The sequence below is a fragment of the Phocoena sinus genome, chromosome 5 (genome assembly GCF_008692025.1).
Source record: "Phocoena sinus isolate mPhoSin1 chromosome 5, mPhoSin1.pri, whole genome shotgun sequence".
NCBI classification, from domain to species: Eukaryota; Metazoa; Chordata; class Mammalia; order Artiodactyla; family Phocoenidae; genus Phocoena; species Phocoena sinus.
In genome coordinates, this window is record NC_045767.1 from 68,685,221 (window position 1) to 68,706,275 (window position 21,055).

Consider the following 21,055-nt stretch of genomic DNA (forward strand, 5'->3'; position numbering starts at 1 on the left):
ATTGTATTAGGTAGGTTCTATTATTATTTTCAATCTATAGCTGAGAAAACTGAGAGACAATAGTTTTAAGTAACTGAGCCAAGGTCACTCAACTATCAAGATTGGAACCCAGGCAAGGCTGAATCCTTTGTTCCTGTCTGTTCCACTGCTCACTCTACTCATACTGCCTCCTTTGAGGACATTGAAATCACACTTTCAGTAGAAGGATCAAAAGCTCAAACTTGGCTCAAATGACTGGCCATGAGTTGCAGCTGTAAACCTGGAAGAGAGTGAAGTCAATTTCCTACATAAAAATCAAAATCATTTTGACCTGGCAAATTTAGCATAAGGCTTTCACAAGTTGCACTCAACTCTCTTCCAAAGATCACTTCATCATTACTGTTCCCACCATTTTCTTAACAGTTTCTGTTTCCAATACTTCTCTTTTTGCCCATTCAGTATTACTTCATTTTACTTCCTAGACAATTGAATCCAACAAATTCTCTTAGCTAAAACTCTTGAAAAAGGTAAAGTGATTTTATCTTATCCTTTGAAATTATTTTTATTATTATTTTGAGAAGTCAGTGAGTTCTGGAGATTAAAACATTTTATTTGGAATAAAAATCCATGGATTTTAGTCAGATCTGCCATCAAGCTCTGGGTGATATTAGATAGATGACTTACCTGAGACAACTATCCATCTATAACATACAGATAATATTTACTTTATCTCACAGGACTAAGTTTCAAATTCAATAGAATAAACAAAAAGCAACTAAAATACTTATAAAGTTTTAGAGTTATTCATTGGTCCTGTTATCCTGCTACAAGTTATCTTTTCTATATTATTATTTTGATATTAACCTGTTTTAACATTTGTCAAAAATCCATCTGAAAATATGAGGATTTATATTTGTGCTGCATCAGAGTTTCTAAAACGATTAAAAATATATATATAAGTGTAATCTCTCATTGCTATTTCTTATTATGAAGGCAGCTAATTGGCTTCCTGTGTCTATTTTTAATTTGTCTAGATGTGGGTTGGCTTATTTCATCTGTTTACTAGAGAGTTGGAAGAATTGAGTTAGTTCAGGTACTTGGTTTGGTTTGCAGAAATATGATCTGAAGTTGCAAAAAGCCAATGTTAAGTGAATTAGCAGACAAATGGTACTATCAGAACACTTTCAACTGTTCTGTGCTATTCCAGGTGGAACAATTAACTATTGCTTTGAACAGTTTTACAGGTATGCTTTATTTATGTGTTATACTCAATCACAGTTCAGTCACATTACCTTGCTATCCACAACCAATTATCCTGAGATACACTGAACTTTGTAGACCAAATTGAACCACCTGTTAGATACATAAACTCTCAATTCTTTGAAATGTTTTCAACTCAGAAAAAAAAAAAAGAATGTTTACATTTACTGAAAATTTTGATGATTTGCAAAAGTCATTTAAAATCTGTTCCTATAAAACTGTAGTGTATGTAGAGATTCAGGGGACTACTAATTATGTTTCCAAATTATTTCTCTTCCCTAGGGTAAGAATGATAGAGAATTCCCCAAATAAGTTTTAAAAGGCCAAGATGTCGGTCCTAACAGTTTGGCTGTTGGTAAAAACATTGATATAACAGAAGCTCACTTTGAAAACTCTATTAAGGCACATAAACAAATATGATGCATGGGTGAGAAATGTCAAAATTAAGGCAGATAGAAAGAGCCATGGTGCACAGTGAATAGGATTAGGTTTTGGTTGGAGGAATGAGATGGGTAGTCACATAATAGGGTGGTCCTGAAGAAGGCAGTCCCGCAAGCATGCCAAAAAAAAAAAACATGGTTTGCTGAGAAAGGGAAATTCAACTAGAGCAGAGAAGATCAAGTAGGACATTGACAGAGAAACCAGCCTTGTATATCTCCCAGACTCACATTCCGTTAAGTAATCCAACTTGTGGCTTTGCTATATTGATGCCCCTATTTTTTCAATCCTTCCTGTGTTTATAGAGTGCTGGTAATCTCTTACATAGAGTATAATAATTTCTTTCTTCCTTGTCTCTTAGCCTTCATCCACTGTTCTTTCCTAACTAATTCATCTACTTTTTCTTTTTTTTTTTGCGGTACGCGGGCCTCTCACTGTTGTGGCCTCTCCCTTTGCAGAGCACAGGCTCCGGATGCGCAGGCTCAGTGGCCATGGCTCACGGGCCCAGCTGCTCCGCGGCATGTGGGATCTTCCCAGACTGGGGCACGAACCTGTGTCCCCTGCATCGGCAGGCGGACTCAACCACTGCGCCACCAGGGAAGCCCTAATTCATATACTTTTGACCAAATCATTATTTTGGCCTAGCATGTCATCAATTAAAATCCACAGCTTACCACTCTTGAATAACCATTCATAATCGTTTTCTGTTAGCAACATCCCACCTATCTCACTTTATACTAATGCTTGTCACTTATCTGTAGCACTCACTGTACTGTAAACCCTAGGAGGGCAAGGAGCAGATCAGTATTGTTTACAGTTGTAATCTGTTATCTCTAATGATGTCTAGCACATAGTGACACTCAAAATTTTATTTTTAAAATAAATGCTTGCCTGTGTTTATCTTCCCAATAGATTCAATCTCATATCCCTCCTTCTGATAAAGATATCTATCTTACCATCCTCTATTATATATTAGTTTCTTCTGTTTCCATCCTAGCTCACCAAATTACCATGTCTCATTACTTACATTTTGTCTTAATTGAGGTGTGCACTCAATACTATGGGACTCTTTCTAAATTATTGTTTATTTGTTTGTTTTATATTCTGGTGCACATTAACAAATTTCCCCATTATGCCAGTGACAAGGATTTGAATAGAAGCCAGTTAAGATGTTTCCTAATCATCGTCTATGAAATACTTCAGAATACTTGCAAATTCTATACAGATACACATCCCTAGTATTTTCAGTAAGATTCATGCTTATAAATCAATGAGAATAACACAACTTTGAGTATATGCATGTTGCATTAGTCATCTCGGACTTCTATAATAAAATATATAAATTAGGTGGCTTAAACAATAGACATTTATTTCTCACAGTTCTGGAGGCTGGGGAGTCTGAGACCAGAGTACCAGCATAATTAGGTTCTGGTGAGAACTCTCTTCCTGGGTTGCGGACTGTTGCCTTCTTATATCTTCACATAGTAGAGAGAAAGAGTTGCCTTTTCTTATAAGAGCACTAATCCCATCATGGGGGCACCGCCATCATGACTTAATTACTTCCCAAAGGCCCCATCTCCAAACACTATCACATTGGAGGACTTCAACATATAAATTTTGGAGGGACACAATTCAGTCCATAGCACACATATATATAAATCCATGCACATATGTGCACGTACATTTGGTACACATATTTTTTTCCCTGCATTTGTGCTTCATGTTAGTATTACATATCTGTCTGGAGCAAAGTGTTGTCAGTGGACCCCTGGGAGTCTCTGAGACATATTCAGGAGGCCTCCTAGGTCAAAATTATTCTAATAATAATAGTAAGACATTATTTGCCTTTTTCATCTTATTGATATTTGCGCTGAGGTGAAAAATATCATCTGTGAAATTGTTGGTGGCTTAGCATAAATCAAGACAGTAGCCTCTGTATAGGGAAATACACTTCTGAAGTTGTTTGAGTTGTGACCTGAATAGTCATATTTTTCCATAGGATACCGTTTTTATTTTAAAGAATAACTGACAGATAAACTGGATAATCAGATTTGGGTACTGAGCAGGTATTTTGTCAAAAAGAAGTCAAGTAAGCCTGTCACTTCAAGGAAAATAACTGACAGGACTTACTGCCAATGAAAAATTCAAGCTTTCAAGAAAAAGTTAGAGTTTTGGAAAACTTGCTGCATCATCATAAGCCTGACAGCTTCAATATTCTGATGAGTTCAATGATTATATTAACAAATGTGACATTTTAAATTGTATAATGAAACGTGTCGACATTTTGAGGACTTGCATGACTTAGTGAGCCAATATTTTCCAAACGATCAGTAAATGCTGTCACAAAATTATACAAGGGTAAAAGAGTCATTCAAATTGCAAAAGGGACAATAAATTTTTGGTTGTAACATAATATGAAAATGTCATAAAATAGTTTCACAAGCTCCATTGCAACTAACTTATAAAAACTACTACATGTAGAGTGTTGGTGTAATATCAAGGAAGAATAGCCCAAATTATCTAACAAAGGCTGTTAAAATATTACTGTCTTTTCTAACTGTATATCAGTGGGAACCAGATTTTATTTGCAGATACCAAGAAAAACATATTGAAATACATTGACCATAGAAGAAAGTGTGTGAATCTAGCTGTCTTCTATTAATCCAGACATTAGATATACAGAAATACCATACAATACTACTCTTCTCAATATTGCTTTTGGTTTGAAAAATACTTTTTTTATAAAAATATGCTATTATATTAATATATAATAGCTTTATTATTATATTTAAATAACTCCATTAAAATTTTTCTTTTTAATTTATCAGTTTTAATTTCTAATACAGTAAATATTGTTAGATATAATCCCCAAAATAAATTTTTTTGGAGTACTCATCAATTTTTAAGAGTATAAAGGGTTTCTGTTATCAAAATTTAGAGAACCTCGGCTTTAGACTGAATTTGGTTGTGTTCTAAATCTAACAAATAGAACATGCACACATCTTGCTCCACCACCAAGAATTACAAAGTTTAAGCAGACTCTTGGGGAAAAAAATAGTGGAATATTCCTATATTTGCTCATTGTTTTAATTTATTTTATTTTCTATTTTTTTATGTTTTCTAAATCTTCTCAAGGTACTTGGGTCTACCATCAATATTTTTTAAATGTGATCAATATTGCTTTTCATTTCTGTGTGTGTATATTGTGCATATGTGTGTTGTGATTATTAATTCAGTCTTTCCTAACATGCTTTAGACAACTCATTAGACATTCAGATCTCACTATCACCAGTGTTTAAATACCTCAGTGCTCTTAGCCAACGCTTTCCCAAACCATCAAATTTATGATTTCTGAAAAATAAAATATGAACCTGCTACTGTTGTTTTTCTTTCTCTCCAAATTTTCTTTAATTTTCTCTAATAATGCAACCCCAGGTCCTTTCTAACCTATACCATGGCTACATACTAACATTGCTAGTCCACTGTAAACATCACATTTACTGCTTCCTAAGAAAATTTTTGTAGTCTTACAGAATTCAATTTGTAGACACATTAGAATAGTAAAATTAGAGAATCACAAAAGACAAGAAAGAATAGAGATGATAATTTTAGCCTTTTCTTTTGCCAGAAGTTTTCCTGACTTTTCTATGGCTGACCTCACTGCTCTCTGTGCATATGCAATACCTAGTATTCATCACATTGCATTTTTCTACTTTAGTTTCTTTCTTTACTTATTTACCTTCTCCATCAGACTATATGTATTTTGAGGGCATAGATCATATCTTCTTCATCATTTAGTTACATATCCTAGCACAGAATATGGAATATAGACACAATTCCATAAGTATTAACATGTTCCATAAGCAAATGATAAAAACAGAATTGAACTAGATCATCCAATGAGAAAGCCAAAATGAGTTTTGCATATTTTTGAGGCTTTTATTTCCTGAAAGTGTTTTGGGTTCTGTTTGGGTTATCTGCCATAATAAGAACCTGAGAAATGCATGTTAAACACTTGAATACAACCTCAGAAGCCAGATACTGAGCAAAGGTCTCATTGCTAAAGACACACACTGCCTTCACCTCAAAGGTCCCTATGAACTAAACAAAAATTTTCTACCAGATAAACATTCATCTTTTTACTCTTTACTTTGGAAACCATTGCAATTGAATCTGAATGACTCTTAATTTTATTTCACAGTTTTGCTTGGTAACACTAAATAAGTTGTTCTAAAGTGACCAACAACTCTGTTATATAAATTTTTCTCATGCCTTTTTAACAGGTGCCCTGTTATAGGCTTTGTTTTTCCTTATTTCAGGCACATCTGGGAACCATCAACATGGAACAACATGGTCCTTCAATCAACAAATAATTATGGAGCTATTAAAAGCATGTGACAATTATTGTACTAAGTACTGTGAAAAAATTCGGGAAAAAAGATGGACAGCTAAATTTCAATTAGTGTCCTCAATGTTGGAGTAGCATTATGAAAACCTTGGAAAATAAAAAAATCCCCAGGTCCAGTCCACATTCCAGACCAATTAAATTGATATATCAAGAAGTATAATTCTATGTTCAGTAATCTTAAAGTACCCAAGTGATTCTAATATTCACTTGAATTTGAGAACCCTAAGTTATGGCAAGATGGATAAAAATTAACATCTCTGTTCAACATCTTTTAACTGGAAATACAGACCATGTGTTTCAATGCAAACCTGTCTAGCTTTAGAAACATTCTATACTTCTGCCACTCATAGTAAAAGAGAGAGGGGAAGCAAAGAGATACCTATGGTTTAAGGTAAAAAGCAATAAAGTTAATAAGAGGAAATCAGAAAAAAAATGTTTTAATAGCTGTGCAAGTGCTATTATTTTGATTATTTCACAAAAGCCTTCATGGTATAAGATTTTATGTTTGATAATATAATAGGAGAAGAGAGTAACAAAGGTAAGAACAAATAAGGGAGATATTGGGTATTATTGGCATTTTGAGGAACTCTGTATGGTTAAGAAAAATTAAAGTAAATAATGACTCCTTATAAAGTTCAAGAGAAATCTGGAGAGTCTTGGAAGTAAGTTCTTTAAGTCTGTCTGGGCTGCTATAACAGAATACCACAGACTGGGTTTTTATAAACAACAAAAATTTATTTCTCACAGTTCTAGAGTCTGGAAGTCTGAGATCAGGGTGCCAGCATGGTCACATGAGAGCTCCCCTCAGGATCACGGACTTCCTCTTATACCTTCATGTAGAAGAAAGGACTAGGGAGTTTTGTGAGATCTCTTTTATAAGAGTACTAATCCCATTCATGAGAGCATGGCCTAACAACTACGCTCTCGTGGCTCTCATGTTAGCCCACGGTAAATCTGTTGGGGAGCCAGATTAACTACCCCAAAATGTCTTTTGGGCATTTGAATTATTTCAATCTGAAAACAACCAAGGGCCAAAAGACTTGGGAAGAACTGCCTAAAGAACTTAGATAGAGGGCCTGCTGCCAGAATAAAACTATCACCAGAGATATCTGTAGATATCTGCAAATAATATGGGCTAAGTGTGGTGGAGGAAATTCTAGGCAGAGCCTAAAGATCAGAGTCCACTCTGTGTCCCACTGTCTCTGCAGGGCCCAGCAAACAATGTTTTATTAACATTTGCTTCTGCACCTCCATGTCAATTGTCTTCCTACCCTCTGAAGTCCCAAATCACTACCCCCAACATCCTTTTTATCTTTAACAGAAGATGGTATTTAAAGTGAGGATTTTAGCCATTTTGTTGAGTTATTTGGTTCTCCTAGATCTCTCCATGTAAGCATGATATTAAGCTTCGTTTTGACTGTCTCCTGTTAATCTCTCTCATGTCAACTAATTCTTAGACCAGCCAGAAGAAACATGGAAGAATGGAGAAAAACTTCCTTCCTCTGCAGTGCCACCCCCAAGATTCCACCTTCTAAACACCTATCATACTGGGCATTAGAATTCCAACATGTGAATTGGGGTGAACACAAACATTCAGACCATAGCATTAGTCACAGAGATTGGAGCTTTCCAATAATCCACGATTTTGACTTAGATTAAGGAGAGATGTCAAAACTGATTAGAGTCATCTTTATGAAGGCAATATTTTAGCATGTGAAATGATATGGCAATTAATAGAGAAACTTGAGCTACATGGGAAGTTTGATGAAGACAGAAGAAAATCTATCACTGAAGAAGAGTACAGTGTGACCAAATCTAAAAGATCATGAGATGCCCAGATACACGGAGAAATGAGTTTTTTGATATAAAAGATGACAAGGATGAGTGATAATAGGTTGTTATTTGATTTTCTGAGAAGACGGTTATTGGTAATATTTTGAGATAATAGTAGAGAAATATTGAAGTTGGGAGCCTGATTGAATATTCGTAAGAATCCAGTTACAAGCAACAACAAAAGTCAATGAAAGTGAACCATTCAATCAAGAATGTTGACTATCAAGAAAAATGGAAAATGATAAACGAACAGGATAGCATGTTGATGGGAGGATGTTTTAGGGAATTAAGGAATCATCTTTACTTTCTTATATCTCTCCTCCAACTACATAATTATATCCATTTGCACTCGCATATTGTAACCATCACTTTTATCCTCTCTTTGTACACCTGAATAGAAACTCATATTTCCAGAGCATGTTGTTAGACTCAAATGGTAATCTTCTGCTTTACATTGGCTTTTTTAATATATATTTCTCCAACTGAACTGTAAACTTTTTTTTTTTTTTTTTTTTTTTTTTTTTTTTGCGATACGCGAGCCTCTCACTGTTGTGGCCTGTCCCGTTGCAGAGCACAGGCTCCGGATGCGCAGGCTCAGCAGCCATGGCTCACGCGCCCAGCCGCTCCGCGGCATGTGGGATCTTCCCGGACCGGGGCACGAACCCATGTCTCCTGCATCGGCAGGTGGACTCTCAACCACTGCGCCACCAGGGAAGCCCTGAACTGTAAACTCTTGAGTAAGAGTTCTATGTTTTGTCTCAGTAGCCACAGAAACTCATCAGAGATCAATAAATGACTCAATCAATAATTTTTCATATTTATTATAGTTATAATTATTTTCAGTGTTTACTTCAGATGAATGTTTATGAAAATGGTGGAAATAAAATGAGAAAACTGAGATGAAGATTTTGAGTTGAAGATTTTTATTCTATTTAGATGCATAAAATTTCCATAATACACAAATCATAAAAAGAATGTGGTGCTGGTAGTTGTCAAAATGCAAACTACTATTTTTTGACGAACCCTTATGTACTTCTAATCTAATCTGCCTCTCAATCTTCCCTAGGCTACACTATAAATGTAGAGATTCCACTAGCTTAGGCATTGGGGTTGCTGCCCTGTTTTCCCAAGAAATGGTTTTCTGTAACAAATTAAAAAATTTTCTAAAGATGATGAAAAAATACTCATAAATGCTTGAAAAACACACTAAAACACAAATTAATGTAATGCAATATCGATTCAGGAAACCTAGGGGAAAGAAACCTGAGGCCTCCTCATGTTGACAAGTTAACTTCAAGAAGGAGGTAGCTCTGATTGTATTAGATTGTTATTGCATCTATAACAAGCAGAGAAAGAGATCTCTTGGCAGATAGATTTAGCAAGAACTTACAAACACCAACCAGGTGACAGACTCCTAGATTGATGGAAGTATATTGGAAATGAAGCAACAGTGTCATCACCATTCACCATCTTCTCCCCTCCATATATGGTTGAATAGAAAATAAATGAATCAAGATAACTCCCCAGAGCATTAAGTCTAGGACACTTGCATGGTCTTTATTTTTAAATGATGTAACTTGACAACATTTAATTCTATGTAGTTTACTATGCACTTATGATCTGTTGACTAAGAATTGTCTCTGTATTAATGGAAGACAAACAGAAAAACAAACAAAACAAAATAAAAAATGGGATTATACTTAGAGATAAAAATTACATCCAACTTCAAAGGCTTTCATCAGTGACTAAATGTGGACTCTTCTGGACATGATCACTCATATTAAGGGTTAATTGATAAAAGACTTTCAAAAGCAAACAAGAGATTGAAAGCTTTTATATGGGCTGGAAAAAACTGTCCTCATCTTTGTGTCCTTAGGACTATACTATGTTCATACACAGTTGGTACTCAACAAGCACTTGAAAGATTAAATGAACAAACTTAAATTACAGAAATCAAATGTAAATATTTGAACAAGGGAAAACTTGTAATGACTGTGGTGTTTGAGAGAGAAGAGTCTCCAACTATATTTGCTGCAGAATGTTCTAAAGTGATGCAATAAGGCAGTGAGTTCCTGGGTTAAATGTTTTTAGAGGGAGGAGGAATTGTGGAATACGAGAGATACAATCATGGCAGCACTTGGATATAAAGAGAAAGAAAAAAACAAATATCAAAGAGAAGGCCAAGTTTATTGCCACAGTAAGCCATTACATGTCATTAAAAAATGATGAGTTATTCTAGTTTGGAAGCAAAAATATATTGAGTCAATTTCTAAGAAATAATCTCTTAAATCACACTGAATGTTGTTGTGTTTGCTATAAAAGCATGCTGGGTTTCTTTCATTTCCAGGTGCCATAGGCTGTTTTTTCAAATGTACAGCTACTGTAATTCCATCATCTAAGCATTCAAGTTCTGTTTATGTCCCCTGGCCCATCTCCAGAAACAAAATAAGTCAGTAGACTGGACAATTATTTAGTATATGACTGGTTAAGCTAATAATCAGACTTCGTACAGAAAGAGCTAATGATTTCTAATTCATGCTTTCTCTAAATTATTAAACTTTGTACAAATGGGACACATTTATGGAAGTTGCTGTGATCATTCAAACACAATAAAATAACTTGTCACCATGTACACTTACATGTCTGTTAAGCACGTTTAATAAGAAATATATCCTAAATTTTATTTATAGGAACAGTGCAAATGAAGGAACTTGACATTGCCAAAGCTCAGAAGAATCTACAGAGGAAATGGAAGACAGGTATTAAGTATTATTTTCTTCACCAAGCCTGTGCTCTCTCCTTTAAAACAAGCTGCAGCAGGTGATCAGCAGTATATTTGGGTACTCCTCTAGGCAGAAACTGGTCTCAGTTATGATTTTTTTTTTTTTTTTTTTGTGGTACGCGGGCCTCTCACTGTTGTGGCCTCTCCCATTGCGGAGCACAGGCTCCGGACACGCAGGCTCAGCAGCCATGGCTCATGGGCCCAGCCACTCTGCCGCATGGGGGATCTTCCCAGACCGGGTCACGAACCCATGTCCCCTGCATCGGCAGGCAGACTCTCAACCACTGCGCCACCAGGGAAGCCCGAAACTATATTTTCAAAGAATAAAGCTTAGAAGGAAAAGAGCATCCAAAATGTTCATAATACAAAAATGAGATATATTCAACTCAAAATTTCATTCAGGCAGATTATGTCATAACTCTGCTACATAGTCATGAGATAGATCCATAATCCAGATAAATGAAAGCAATCTGCAAAGAATATGTGTGCAAATGATATTTTAAATGCATTTTTCCAATGGAAATAAAATTTTAAAATTATCTTGTTATTACCAGAGAAAGAGCATAGCTCTACATGACTGATGAAAGTCAGAGGACAGAGTATTTAAAGAAATGGCTCAGGTGTCATGAGAATTCAAAAGCTATTTTCAAATTTCAGAGAAGGAGATCTTGACAAAGAAATTTTCTTCTAAAATTTTACTAGATGCTTAGAAACAGCAATTTAATAAGCTCCTCAAGATATGGTAATACTTGTCAATACACTTATATTTTATTTATTTTATGAGACAAGGACTTGAAACACTTACAAGAAACATTGGTAGTTTATTTTGACCATCATTGTGTAATTGATTTCTAAATGGATGTGAAAATATACACATATGCACACACAAAGTGAGAGAAAGTGAGAGAGAGAGAGAGAGAAAATGAACATACAATGACTAAAGAGATTTGAGTTGGTTAATATTGAGAAATAGTATTCTTTTTTTTTTTTTTGAGAAATAGTATTCTTGAAGAAATGTTATAATAAAGGGAAAAGACTAGGTGGTTTTCTTTTAGGGTCAGATGACGCACTTGTGTTTTCTACATATGTGGATAATATTTTTTGCTATATTGAGGTTTAGTGCAAAAACAAAACAAAACAAATCTGGACTGTGAATCCTGAGACTTTAGACCCTACTCTGTCTCTTTTTTCCACTGTGGTCTTAGACAAGTCATTCTCCACAATTCCAGTTCCTTCTCTACCTAAAGAAGATAAAACTGTACCTACAATAGAGGTACCTGCTTAATAGATTTCTGGGGAGGCTAATTAAAATAATTAAAAGCATTTTCAGAATTAGCAACATGTTTCGAAATAAAATTCAAGGGGATAGATGCTTTAATTTTAATCCTGGTTCTGTCACTTCTTAATCACTTTAGCCTAATTATGTAATACTGTGTGTGTGTGTGTGTGTGTGTATGAGTATATTTTACACTTTGTCAACCTAATGTTCTTCTTCAAACGTAAATATAAGCATGACACTCCCATATTTTCCCTGTAAGATAAAATCCATATTAATTAGTATATTAGGATAACACTTCTGAATCTGTGCTGCTTCTACAGCATCTTCTCTTGACAAATCTTGTGCTCGACCAACTATTTGCTTTGCATGAAAACGGTCAGGTCCTTTGCCTCTAGGCCTTTCTTAAGCTATACCTTGGCATGGTATGTCTGCAACCCATTCTATAAAATTCAATGCCTTTGTGACATTCCTGAATCCCCAAAATGTCCCTAATATGTTTCCACAGCACAGTCTGCTTAGCCCTACTGTGGCACTAGGACTCTATTGAGATTACCTGTTGCCCTAGGTGTCTATCCGATTCTAAGTTCCTTGAAGGGGAGATACATTTATCTTTGTATTTTTCCTTAGAAGCAGTACTGAAAGAAGGCACACAAAATACTAAGAAGTGTTCAATATACTTATTGGTGTTGCATATTTCATCCTACTGTATCAGAGAGTGAACATGAAGAGGTAAATGTAATTCAGAATGTGCAAAATGGCTGGGCTAGTTTACAAGAGCAGTACAATCTTAGGTGAATGCTTTATGTGGATTCTGAAAGAGCCTTCTCTTACACTTGAGCTCATACTTCTCATGGGTGAGGACTAATAACTTCTCTGAGTACAGACGGAGACCTCTAACTGAACACAGCTGTTGCCAAGGAAGTCTCGCAGTGAACACATTTCAAACCTAGGACGCAGCAAGAGATTACCAAGAACTGGAGAACCCAGTTTGGAATACTTGGCTAAGCGTGTACATCTGTGAAGTACAGAAGTTCATGAGAACAGGGCTGATTGTTTTCTTCAACACCATCAAGCAAATATATTTGATTATTAGCACCTACCAATCTACAGATCATGAGAAGTCAAAGGGAACAAGGCCAAAACTCAGACAAAATCAGAGCAATTAAAATAAACTTTATGATTAGGTTCCACATAGATGAGAAGAACCATGTGTAAAGGCATTTCTGAAGAAAGTTATACATTGAGTTCCAAAGGAATGGAGAAAAAGTACTGACACTGGGGAAGTTTGATGGGAGTCTTCAAGTAACTGATAATAATGTAGGAAAAATCATATGTCCAATAATCAGAGACTCATTATGAAATAATGCATTCTATGAGGAAATTCAATTATTACAAAACATTTCAATACAACATACATTTGAAGATACTCATGTATAAAGAAAAGTCTCAAAACCTCCCATTGGGAGATCTTTTTCCCCCCTCTTTTTCTTAAGTGTACAAATTCTTAACAAATAGGTACACTTACATAGAATGAAGAGATATGGGAAAGAATAGCACATTTCACACACACACATACACACAGAGTTAAGCTTCTTATTGTCCTGGGTAAGACTCCAGTACAATAGATATTGTAATAATTCTTTCCCACTGGCTTCAGGCAGCTGTTAAGAGCCGCTATAAATCCTTATTCTCAGGCATAAAAGCTAATTACCAACAGAGGTTAGAAATCAATTTTCCTCTTCCCTCTGTGCCACAGTGGGTTATTATACAATTAGTTACATAACAGAGATATCATGCTTCATCTCAAAGCATTTATTCTTGTCCATAGTGAGAAGCAGCCACATTTTTGTTGGTCACTTGTATTGTGGTGACTCTCTTATTCACACCTGTGCACATTATCTATGCATTGATGCAGTAAATGTGATTGGAAATATGTTAATCTTTCATTAAGTTGCATTATAGTAGCTATTATACTCTTTGTGGGTTTTTTTCTCTTCCTTTTATTTTTATGCTTCACCCTGGATATTTTCTATAGTCCTATCTTTCAGTTTAATAATCTTCTCTTCTGCTCTGTTTAATCAATAGTTAAACTCATCTATTATTTCTTGATGTTAACCATTGTACTTTTTAGTTCTAAAATTTCCATTTGAGCTTATATATGTATTCTGTTACTCTGGTGAAATATGGTCTTTGTTTTCTTGAACTATACATTGGAATTATTTTAGTGTTCATGTCTGAAAATTCCCATATCTGGATTATAGGGTTTTTTGTTTTGTTTTTTTTTGCGTTACGCGGGCCTCTCACTGTTGTGGCCTCTCCAGTTGCGGAGCACAGGTTCCGGACGCGCAGGCTCAGTGGCCATGGCTCACAGGCCCAGCCGCTCCGCGGCATGTGGGATCTTCCTGGACCGGGACACGAACCTGTGTCCCCTGCATCGGCAGGCGGACTCTCAACCACTGCGCCACCAGGGAAGCCCTATAGGGTTTTTTTTAATTGTCTATTTTTCATCTTTCTTTGTGATCCTGTCTCCAGACATGCCTTAGTGATTGTATAGGAAAGCACTGTAGAAAATCTAGGCGTTGTAATCTTCCCCCAAAGAGAATTTTCTTCTGGAAAGTCAATCAAGTGAGTCCAGGCTATCTTGCACCAATCTGAGAGTAAATGATTTGAGACAGGGTTTTAAATAATTGAGGTCTGATCTATTTCCAGTTTGCTTTTACTCCTAGAATATCTTTCAGAAGTTTCAATTGAAAACCTGAGATATTTACTAGAGCTCTTTCTCCTTGGTTGTGCTGAGCTCATAATTTTGTTTCCTTGTCAAGGCAAGATTGAGCTCAAGATTGAGGACAAGTAAGAGCTCTCCTTAGCTTTTGGCCTCTCTGTTTCCCCTTATACTTGGCTTCTTGACATCTCCTTTCATTCATCTTCAAATCTTCAAGGGCAATGAGGAGAAAAGTAGAGCAGAATGCATGGGTTTCCTAATTCCTAGTTACATTAGGAGACCAGAACTCCAATTTTTGTCTTCTAGTCCTGGGAGGCTGACAAACATCCTGAGCGACTGCTTTCTGCTCAACTTCCAGGCTCTGCATCACTAAAGAATTAGCAAAAAAAATAAAAAATTAAAAAAAAAAAAAAAAAAAGAATTAGCAAACACCTTGTCCAGCTAGTTTTAAGACATATCTGTCCTTTAGAATTTGGCCACTCAAGTCTTGACTATCTACGTTATTCTCTGATGGCTTCAATCCATGCTTTTGTTGTTTTTGTTTTTGTATTTCATACATCATTTATAGTTGCTGCTTTCAAAGGGAGATTGGTCTGGTAAAACACAGTTATTCTGTAGTCAGAAATGGAAGCTGTATAAGCCTCTCTTCAAAAAAATTCTAAAAGAGATTTTTGATTAAGGAGAAGTATAAACAGAAATATTCAAAATAAAGGGGGGTATAAGAAATGAAAAGAGGGGCAAGTAATTCCTGCAAAAAAGAGGTAAGAGAGAAAATGTTTTACAAACAAATCAAATCGAGATTTTAAATGTGCTTGCTTTGGAAAAAAACAATTCAGAACATAAATACTTGTAAGCTGTTTTGCAGTCCAGTCCAGTAAAACGGATTGATTTTTATCTGTAAATTGTTACTGACTGTGAAAGTCAGCTGCTTCTCTTGTTAAGAATTAGAACATAGTGTATTTGACAATGTGTTGCCTAGTAATTTGCGTTGTGCTAAATTGCATCAACTGGTGAATAGTTTAATGATTTTTTTCCCTAATAAGTGGACATGTGAGTGTGTCTCAGGATGGTCTGTTTTTACTCATATGAATTTGTAGGCAGAGACCTTACATGCCTCACAAAAAGATGAGAAGCCATAAAAGTGAAGAGGCAAAAGAGATATCCAAATGGCAAAAGTGTTCTAATCTATCTGTGAACATTAACTGAAATTAATTTTAAATGATTCATCATATTTTGTGACAGCAACTGTAACTTCCTTTATGCATGAGTTAGAGTCATTCATTGTAGGGGTGATAAAGATATCAATGACTTGGCTTTCTGACAAGTCAGATCACAAAGGCATTAAAATTCCTCTGTCATTCATGAAATATCTACCCATGAACATATCAGGCATCTGGAATTGTCAGGTATAATTCACATATTGATTTTAATAGAATTCTCTGAAGCACTGTCAACCAAAACTTATTAGGTGCCCTCTATGTGACCAGTTATCTGTGTGAACATGTGGAAAATGTACAAATCTGTCAGGGAGAATTTCTTCCACTGTCGGAAAAAGATAGTAGTGATGTACATAAAATCACTTGTTGAACAAAATTGACTGAACGTATAAAATATCTCTAGCATTTGGTAGGGGCTGAGACTACAGAGACACCAATAAACTGTCCAACCCTTCTCTCAAGAAGAGTATAATATAGTGGGACAGCCGGTAAATAAAACAACATAAAAGGATGTGATAAATGCTATTCACTTATTTCCTCAACCTATCATTTTTAAGCAATTTTATGGATTAAGATTAAGGGAGTGAAATTTAAAATAGTAAAACTGGATAATTTATAAATATGAAATAGAGTAAATATTATGATAGATATTTGCAAAGTTTGTTACAAAATTTGTGATGAAAGACATTTGAAACAAGTGTTGATTTAGAAAATGCTTCACTGTGGGAGGGAGTGCTACATCAAATTAGGTGAGAAAGATCAAATAGAGTATGGTGAATTTGTACTATGCCAGTTTAGTTTAAACAGGAACCAAATTCTGCTGAACCACCTTCCCTGTGTGGTTAGGATTGGACAGAAGGATTCAAGTGAGATTTGAAAGGTGCAAGTGAAGCAGTAGCCTTTACCTACAAAGATGAGTGCAAGCCCCCCTGACCACCAGAGCTTGGCACATTCTTGCTGGTCCACTAGCTTCTGTCCTGTGGGTGCTCAGAGACCCACAGCTCCTCTACCTGCTGTTGGATCTCTTCCTTCAGCTTCTCCAAGTCCTGGGCTAGACATATGCACAGCTGTGGGGAGAAGGGCACCTTCTTCCTCAGCAGATTGCCTTATCATTAGAGTTAGAGGCAGGTTCTGATTGGTTCTTGAGGACATTCTCAAGTTTATTCTCAAGGATTCCAGTTTGTATTTATTTATTTTTTCACTGTTTTGCTTACATTACAGCTTTTCTCTTGATTTTAACTACTGACAAAGGTAATTTCAGACCCACCACAAAGTCCATAAACAATTTATTCCATAGACTTCTTCACCAGTTTTCCTTCCTGGTCCCTGTTTAGCACATTTTCTCTGATACTCCAGTCATCTCCCTTTAGAACTTTATCAACTTTCCCTACAATTATATAAAGCCTAATCCTTATAATAAGTGCGTTATTTCATATCATTCATGGTTGTTCTGGTTCTCTGATTGAATCCTAACCAATACTTACAGTAATAAAAAGTTTTAAATAGCCTCATCTGTCAACTATAAATATATGGCGTGGCTGGAAGAAAGGATGGATGTGGGGAGTAGCAGGAAATGAAGCCAGAAAGGGACCCCCATTAGTAGGATGCATGTGTAAGTCTGTGTTTTCTAAAAATCTCACTTGCTGCTTGTGAAAATGGATTGGAGTGGCTAAGACAGAAAAAAACAAGTAATTTAAATTATTATATTTTTAGGGAGTTAATGCTAAAAATCTGTGCACAGGTAATGGGGGTGGAGAGAAAGCCCACACATTTTATTTTTATACCATACACAGCTCTACATTTTCTCCCCTGTGTTATTTTTAAGATTAAACTTGAAAGTAATGTAAATATGAAAAGAGGATATCTAAGAGGATTTCCTGGACTATGGTCATTAGAATATTCTCTATATAAAAGATGACTTGTAGCTCTAGACCCCTTTCTGCCCAGGTGGTCTATTTGTTTACATCAAAAAAGCATGTCTTAAGTAATTTATTAATGTAAATAAGTATGATAATTAAAAACACCCTTATAGTGTTTTTTTTGAATATGCATTTATCCTGTTTTTCTGCATGCTTCTGAAAAGAAATATTAACTACTAAGTAAGTGTTGATCAGTGATATCTCATGACATTTCTTTCTAAAATGTGCATGGTTTGGCAGGCACTGTTTAAACATTTCCTTTGAATTTTTTTTTCTTTTGTTTTTATTGTTTTAAATAGGGCTTGATTTTAAGATGGTAAGGTTAGGAAATAAAGAACTAAAATAGTTCTTTTCTCAGTCTCTCCCTGTGCTAATATTGTGGTTCCCATAATCTAATAAAGCGACAAGCCAAAATAAAAAAAAAAACGAGAGGGATTAAAAAGTTTTTTAAAAATCTAGAAAAAAGCAAACTGTATCCATTTTCTGGGTTTCCCATAGCAATTTCTCAATGACATTCTAATATACCAACAATGAATAAGTGAATTTGAAATAAAAAACACAATACCATTTACATTAGTAACCCAAAAGAATACTAGATAGTGATCTAACAATATTTGTACAAGATTTATTTATATGAGGAAATCTACATAACTCTGATGAATGAAATCAAAGAAGAACTAAATAAATGGAGAGGTATTCCATGTTCATGGATAAGAAGCCTCAATATTGTTAAGATGTCAGTTCTTCCTAATTGGATCTATAGATTCAATCTCCAACAAAATCACAGCAAGTTGTTTTGTAGATATTAAAAAACTGATTCTAAGTTTATGCAGAGAGATGAAAGACTCAGAATAGCAAATACATTATTGAAGGACAATGAACTTAGAGAGCTGACACTATCTGATTTCAAGACTTACTATAAATCTACAGTAATCAAGACAGTGTTTATGACAGTGTATTTATGAAAAAATAGGGAAATTGATCAATGGAATAAAATAGATTCCCCCAAATAGAGAAACATTAAATTCACATTCCTGAGTGAAAGAATCCAATGTGAAAAGGCTACATAGTTTATGATTTCAATCATATTATGCTTTGGAAAAGGCAAAATTATGGAAATAGTAAAAAGATCAGTGGTTGCCAGGATTGGGACGTAGGGGGAGAGATAAATATGTGGAGTAGAGAGGGTTTTTAGAGGAATAAAAAGACTGTGTATAATACTATAATGATAGATATGTAACGTTATACATTTGTCCAAACTCATAGAATGTAGGAGTAAACTCATGCAAACTATAGACTTTGGGTAATTATGGTATATCAAAGTAGGTTCGTCAGTGGTAACAAATGTGCCACTCTGGTGGGGGATGTTGATAAAAGAAGAGGCTAACCATGTATAGGGGCACGGAATATATGGGAAATCTTTATACCTTCCCCTTTGCTGTGAACCTTAAATTGCTCTAAAAAATTGTCTTTAATGAAAACAAAACAAAACAAAGATAATGGAATACAAGGTTCCTTTTTTCTTAACATATTAGATATGACGCACCCAGAATAGATGTAAATAAGAAGAGCTGATTAAAGTTTGCAAGGGACATCCAGAACAAAGATATGGCCTTTCAAATAGACTACGCCATCCGTAACATGCAGAACTATGCTGGCCATGGTAATGTTTATGGGAAAAAGTCTACCATATCGACTTGAATGTGAAGGGTGCATAGAGTCTTTAGACCTGGGCAAGCAGGGACTCTGCCCTCGTCTTGCCCTTCAGAAGACCTTAAGCTTTGGAATCCCTTCATTGAATGGAACTAGCTGGGAGGCACTACCATGTGGCAGGATACTCTGAGGTCAGACTGAGGTGCACATGATACTTGGTCCTCATTTCAGCCCCTCAGGGTGAGGTTGGAAAACGCCTGAGTTGCTCTGGGACTCACCCCAAAGAGTTGTCCTGTGGCCCTATGACTGGAATGGGTTCTAGTAGGGTGGTCTGGTGGGCCAAGTGCTCATCCTGGATGTTATAATATTTCTTTCACAGAATCACAAACAAGATTAGGCTACCAAAATGGTCCTGATACACTGGTTTTTGGTGAGGCACACTTAAATTTGACACAAGATACGCTTAAGCTCTGGACTACTTAGTCCTTTGCCTCATCTGGCGCTTGAACCACAGTATGGACCTGAGTTTTAGCACTTGCCCATGTTATTACCACAGTGCCACCTCCATCTTCAGCATCTAGGGACAGTGAGGTTGGTGGTAGGCATCATTTACCATGTACCCACCATTTTCTCCCCACTTGCTACCAGGATGGTGGGTTCCTCTGTACCAGGCATCAGCCTTCTTGTGAACTTCTCTGGGACTGGTTGAATTTATTCTCTGAGGGTTTTCAAAACCATGCCCAGTAAGGAATGTTTGGTGTGACAGTTTTAAAAACTCTCAAAGAATATAGGCTCAGCCATTCCCAAGAGCCTGACTGACACTTGGTACCAAGCCCATGGAAGGGCTGGGGTGACTACCCTGGATACCAATGAAGGAGTAGTGGTGGTGCACACAAGGTCAAGGATGCCTGTTGTTGGTGATGTGCTGTGGAGGACAGGGCTACAGTCAACATCGACAGTTCACATCCCAGTGATTATGGCCTAAAAAGTTCAGTAGAAGACATGGTTGAAGAATGTTTGTTTTATGTATACAGTTTTGCATTCCAAAAAGTAAATTTAACATGACCAGAAAATGAATTATCATTTACATTTTCTTTCATAATTTAATGAGAGAGTCATTAGATGCTGATAGTCAGGGGTGGCATGATAAATGATGGTTGGTTCAGAGTCAAGAGTAAGGATGTCATCAGCTTTAAGTAAATGGCATTGGGAAACTGCAGAGGCAAGAAGACCCAGTTGTTTCAGTACAAATAGTTTCTGATGGGCCACAGCATTGTGAGTAATAAGAGCATTACTGTGTTTTCTCTGGTGGTTGGAAATATGAAATTAGTCAGGAATGTTGCATTTGAAAATAAAAAAACACAAAAAGATGGTTCCCGTTCATGAACAGGACATGAGGGTGTCTGGGCCCTATGAAGAATGTTTATGTATACTAACTGGAAAATAAACAAATACGTAGATACCTCTTTTCCATTCATAATTCTAAATCTTCAAGGACAAGGACCATGATGTAAAATATTTTAAAACCAAATTTTTTAAATAAAAAGAGCTGCACAAAAATATTT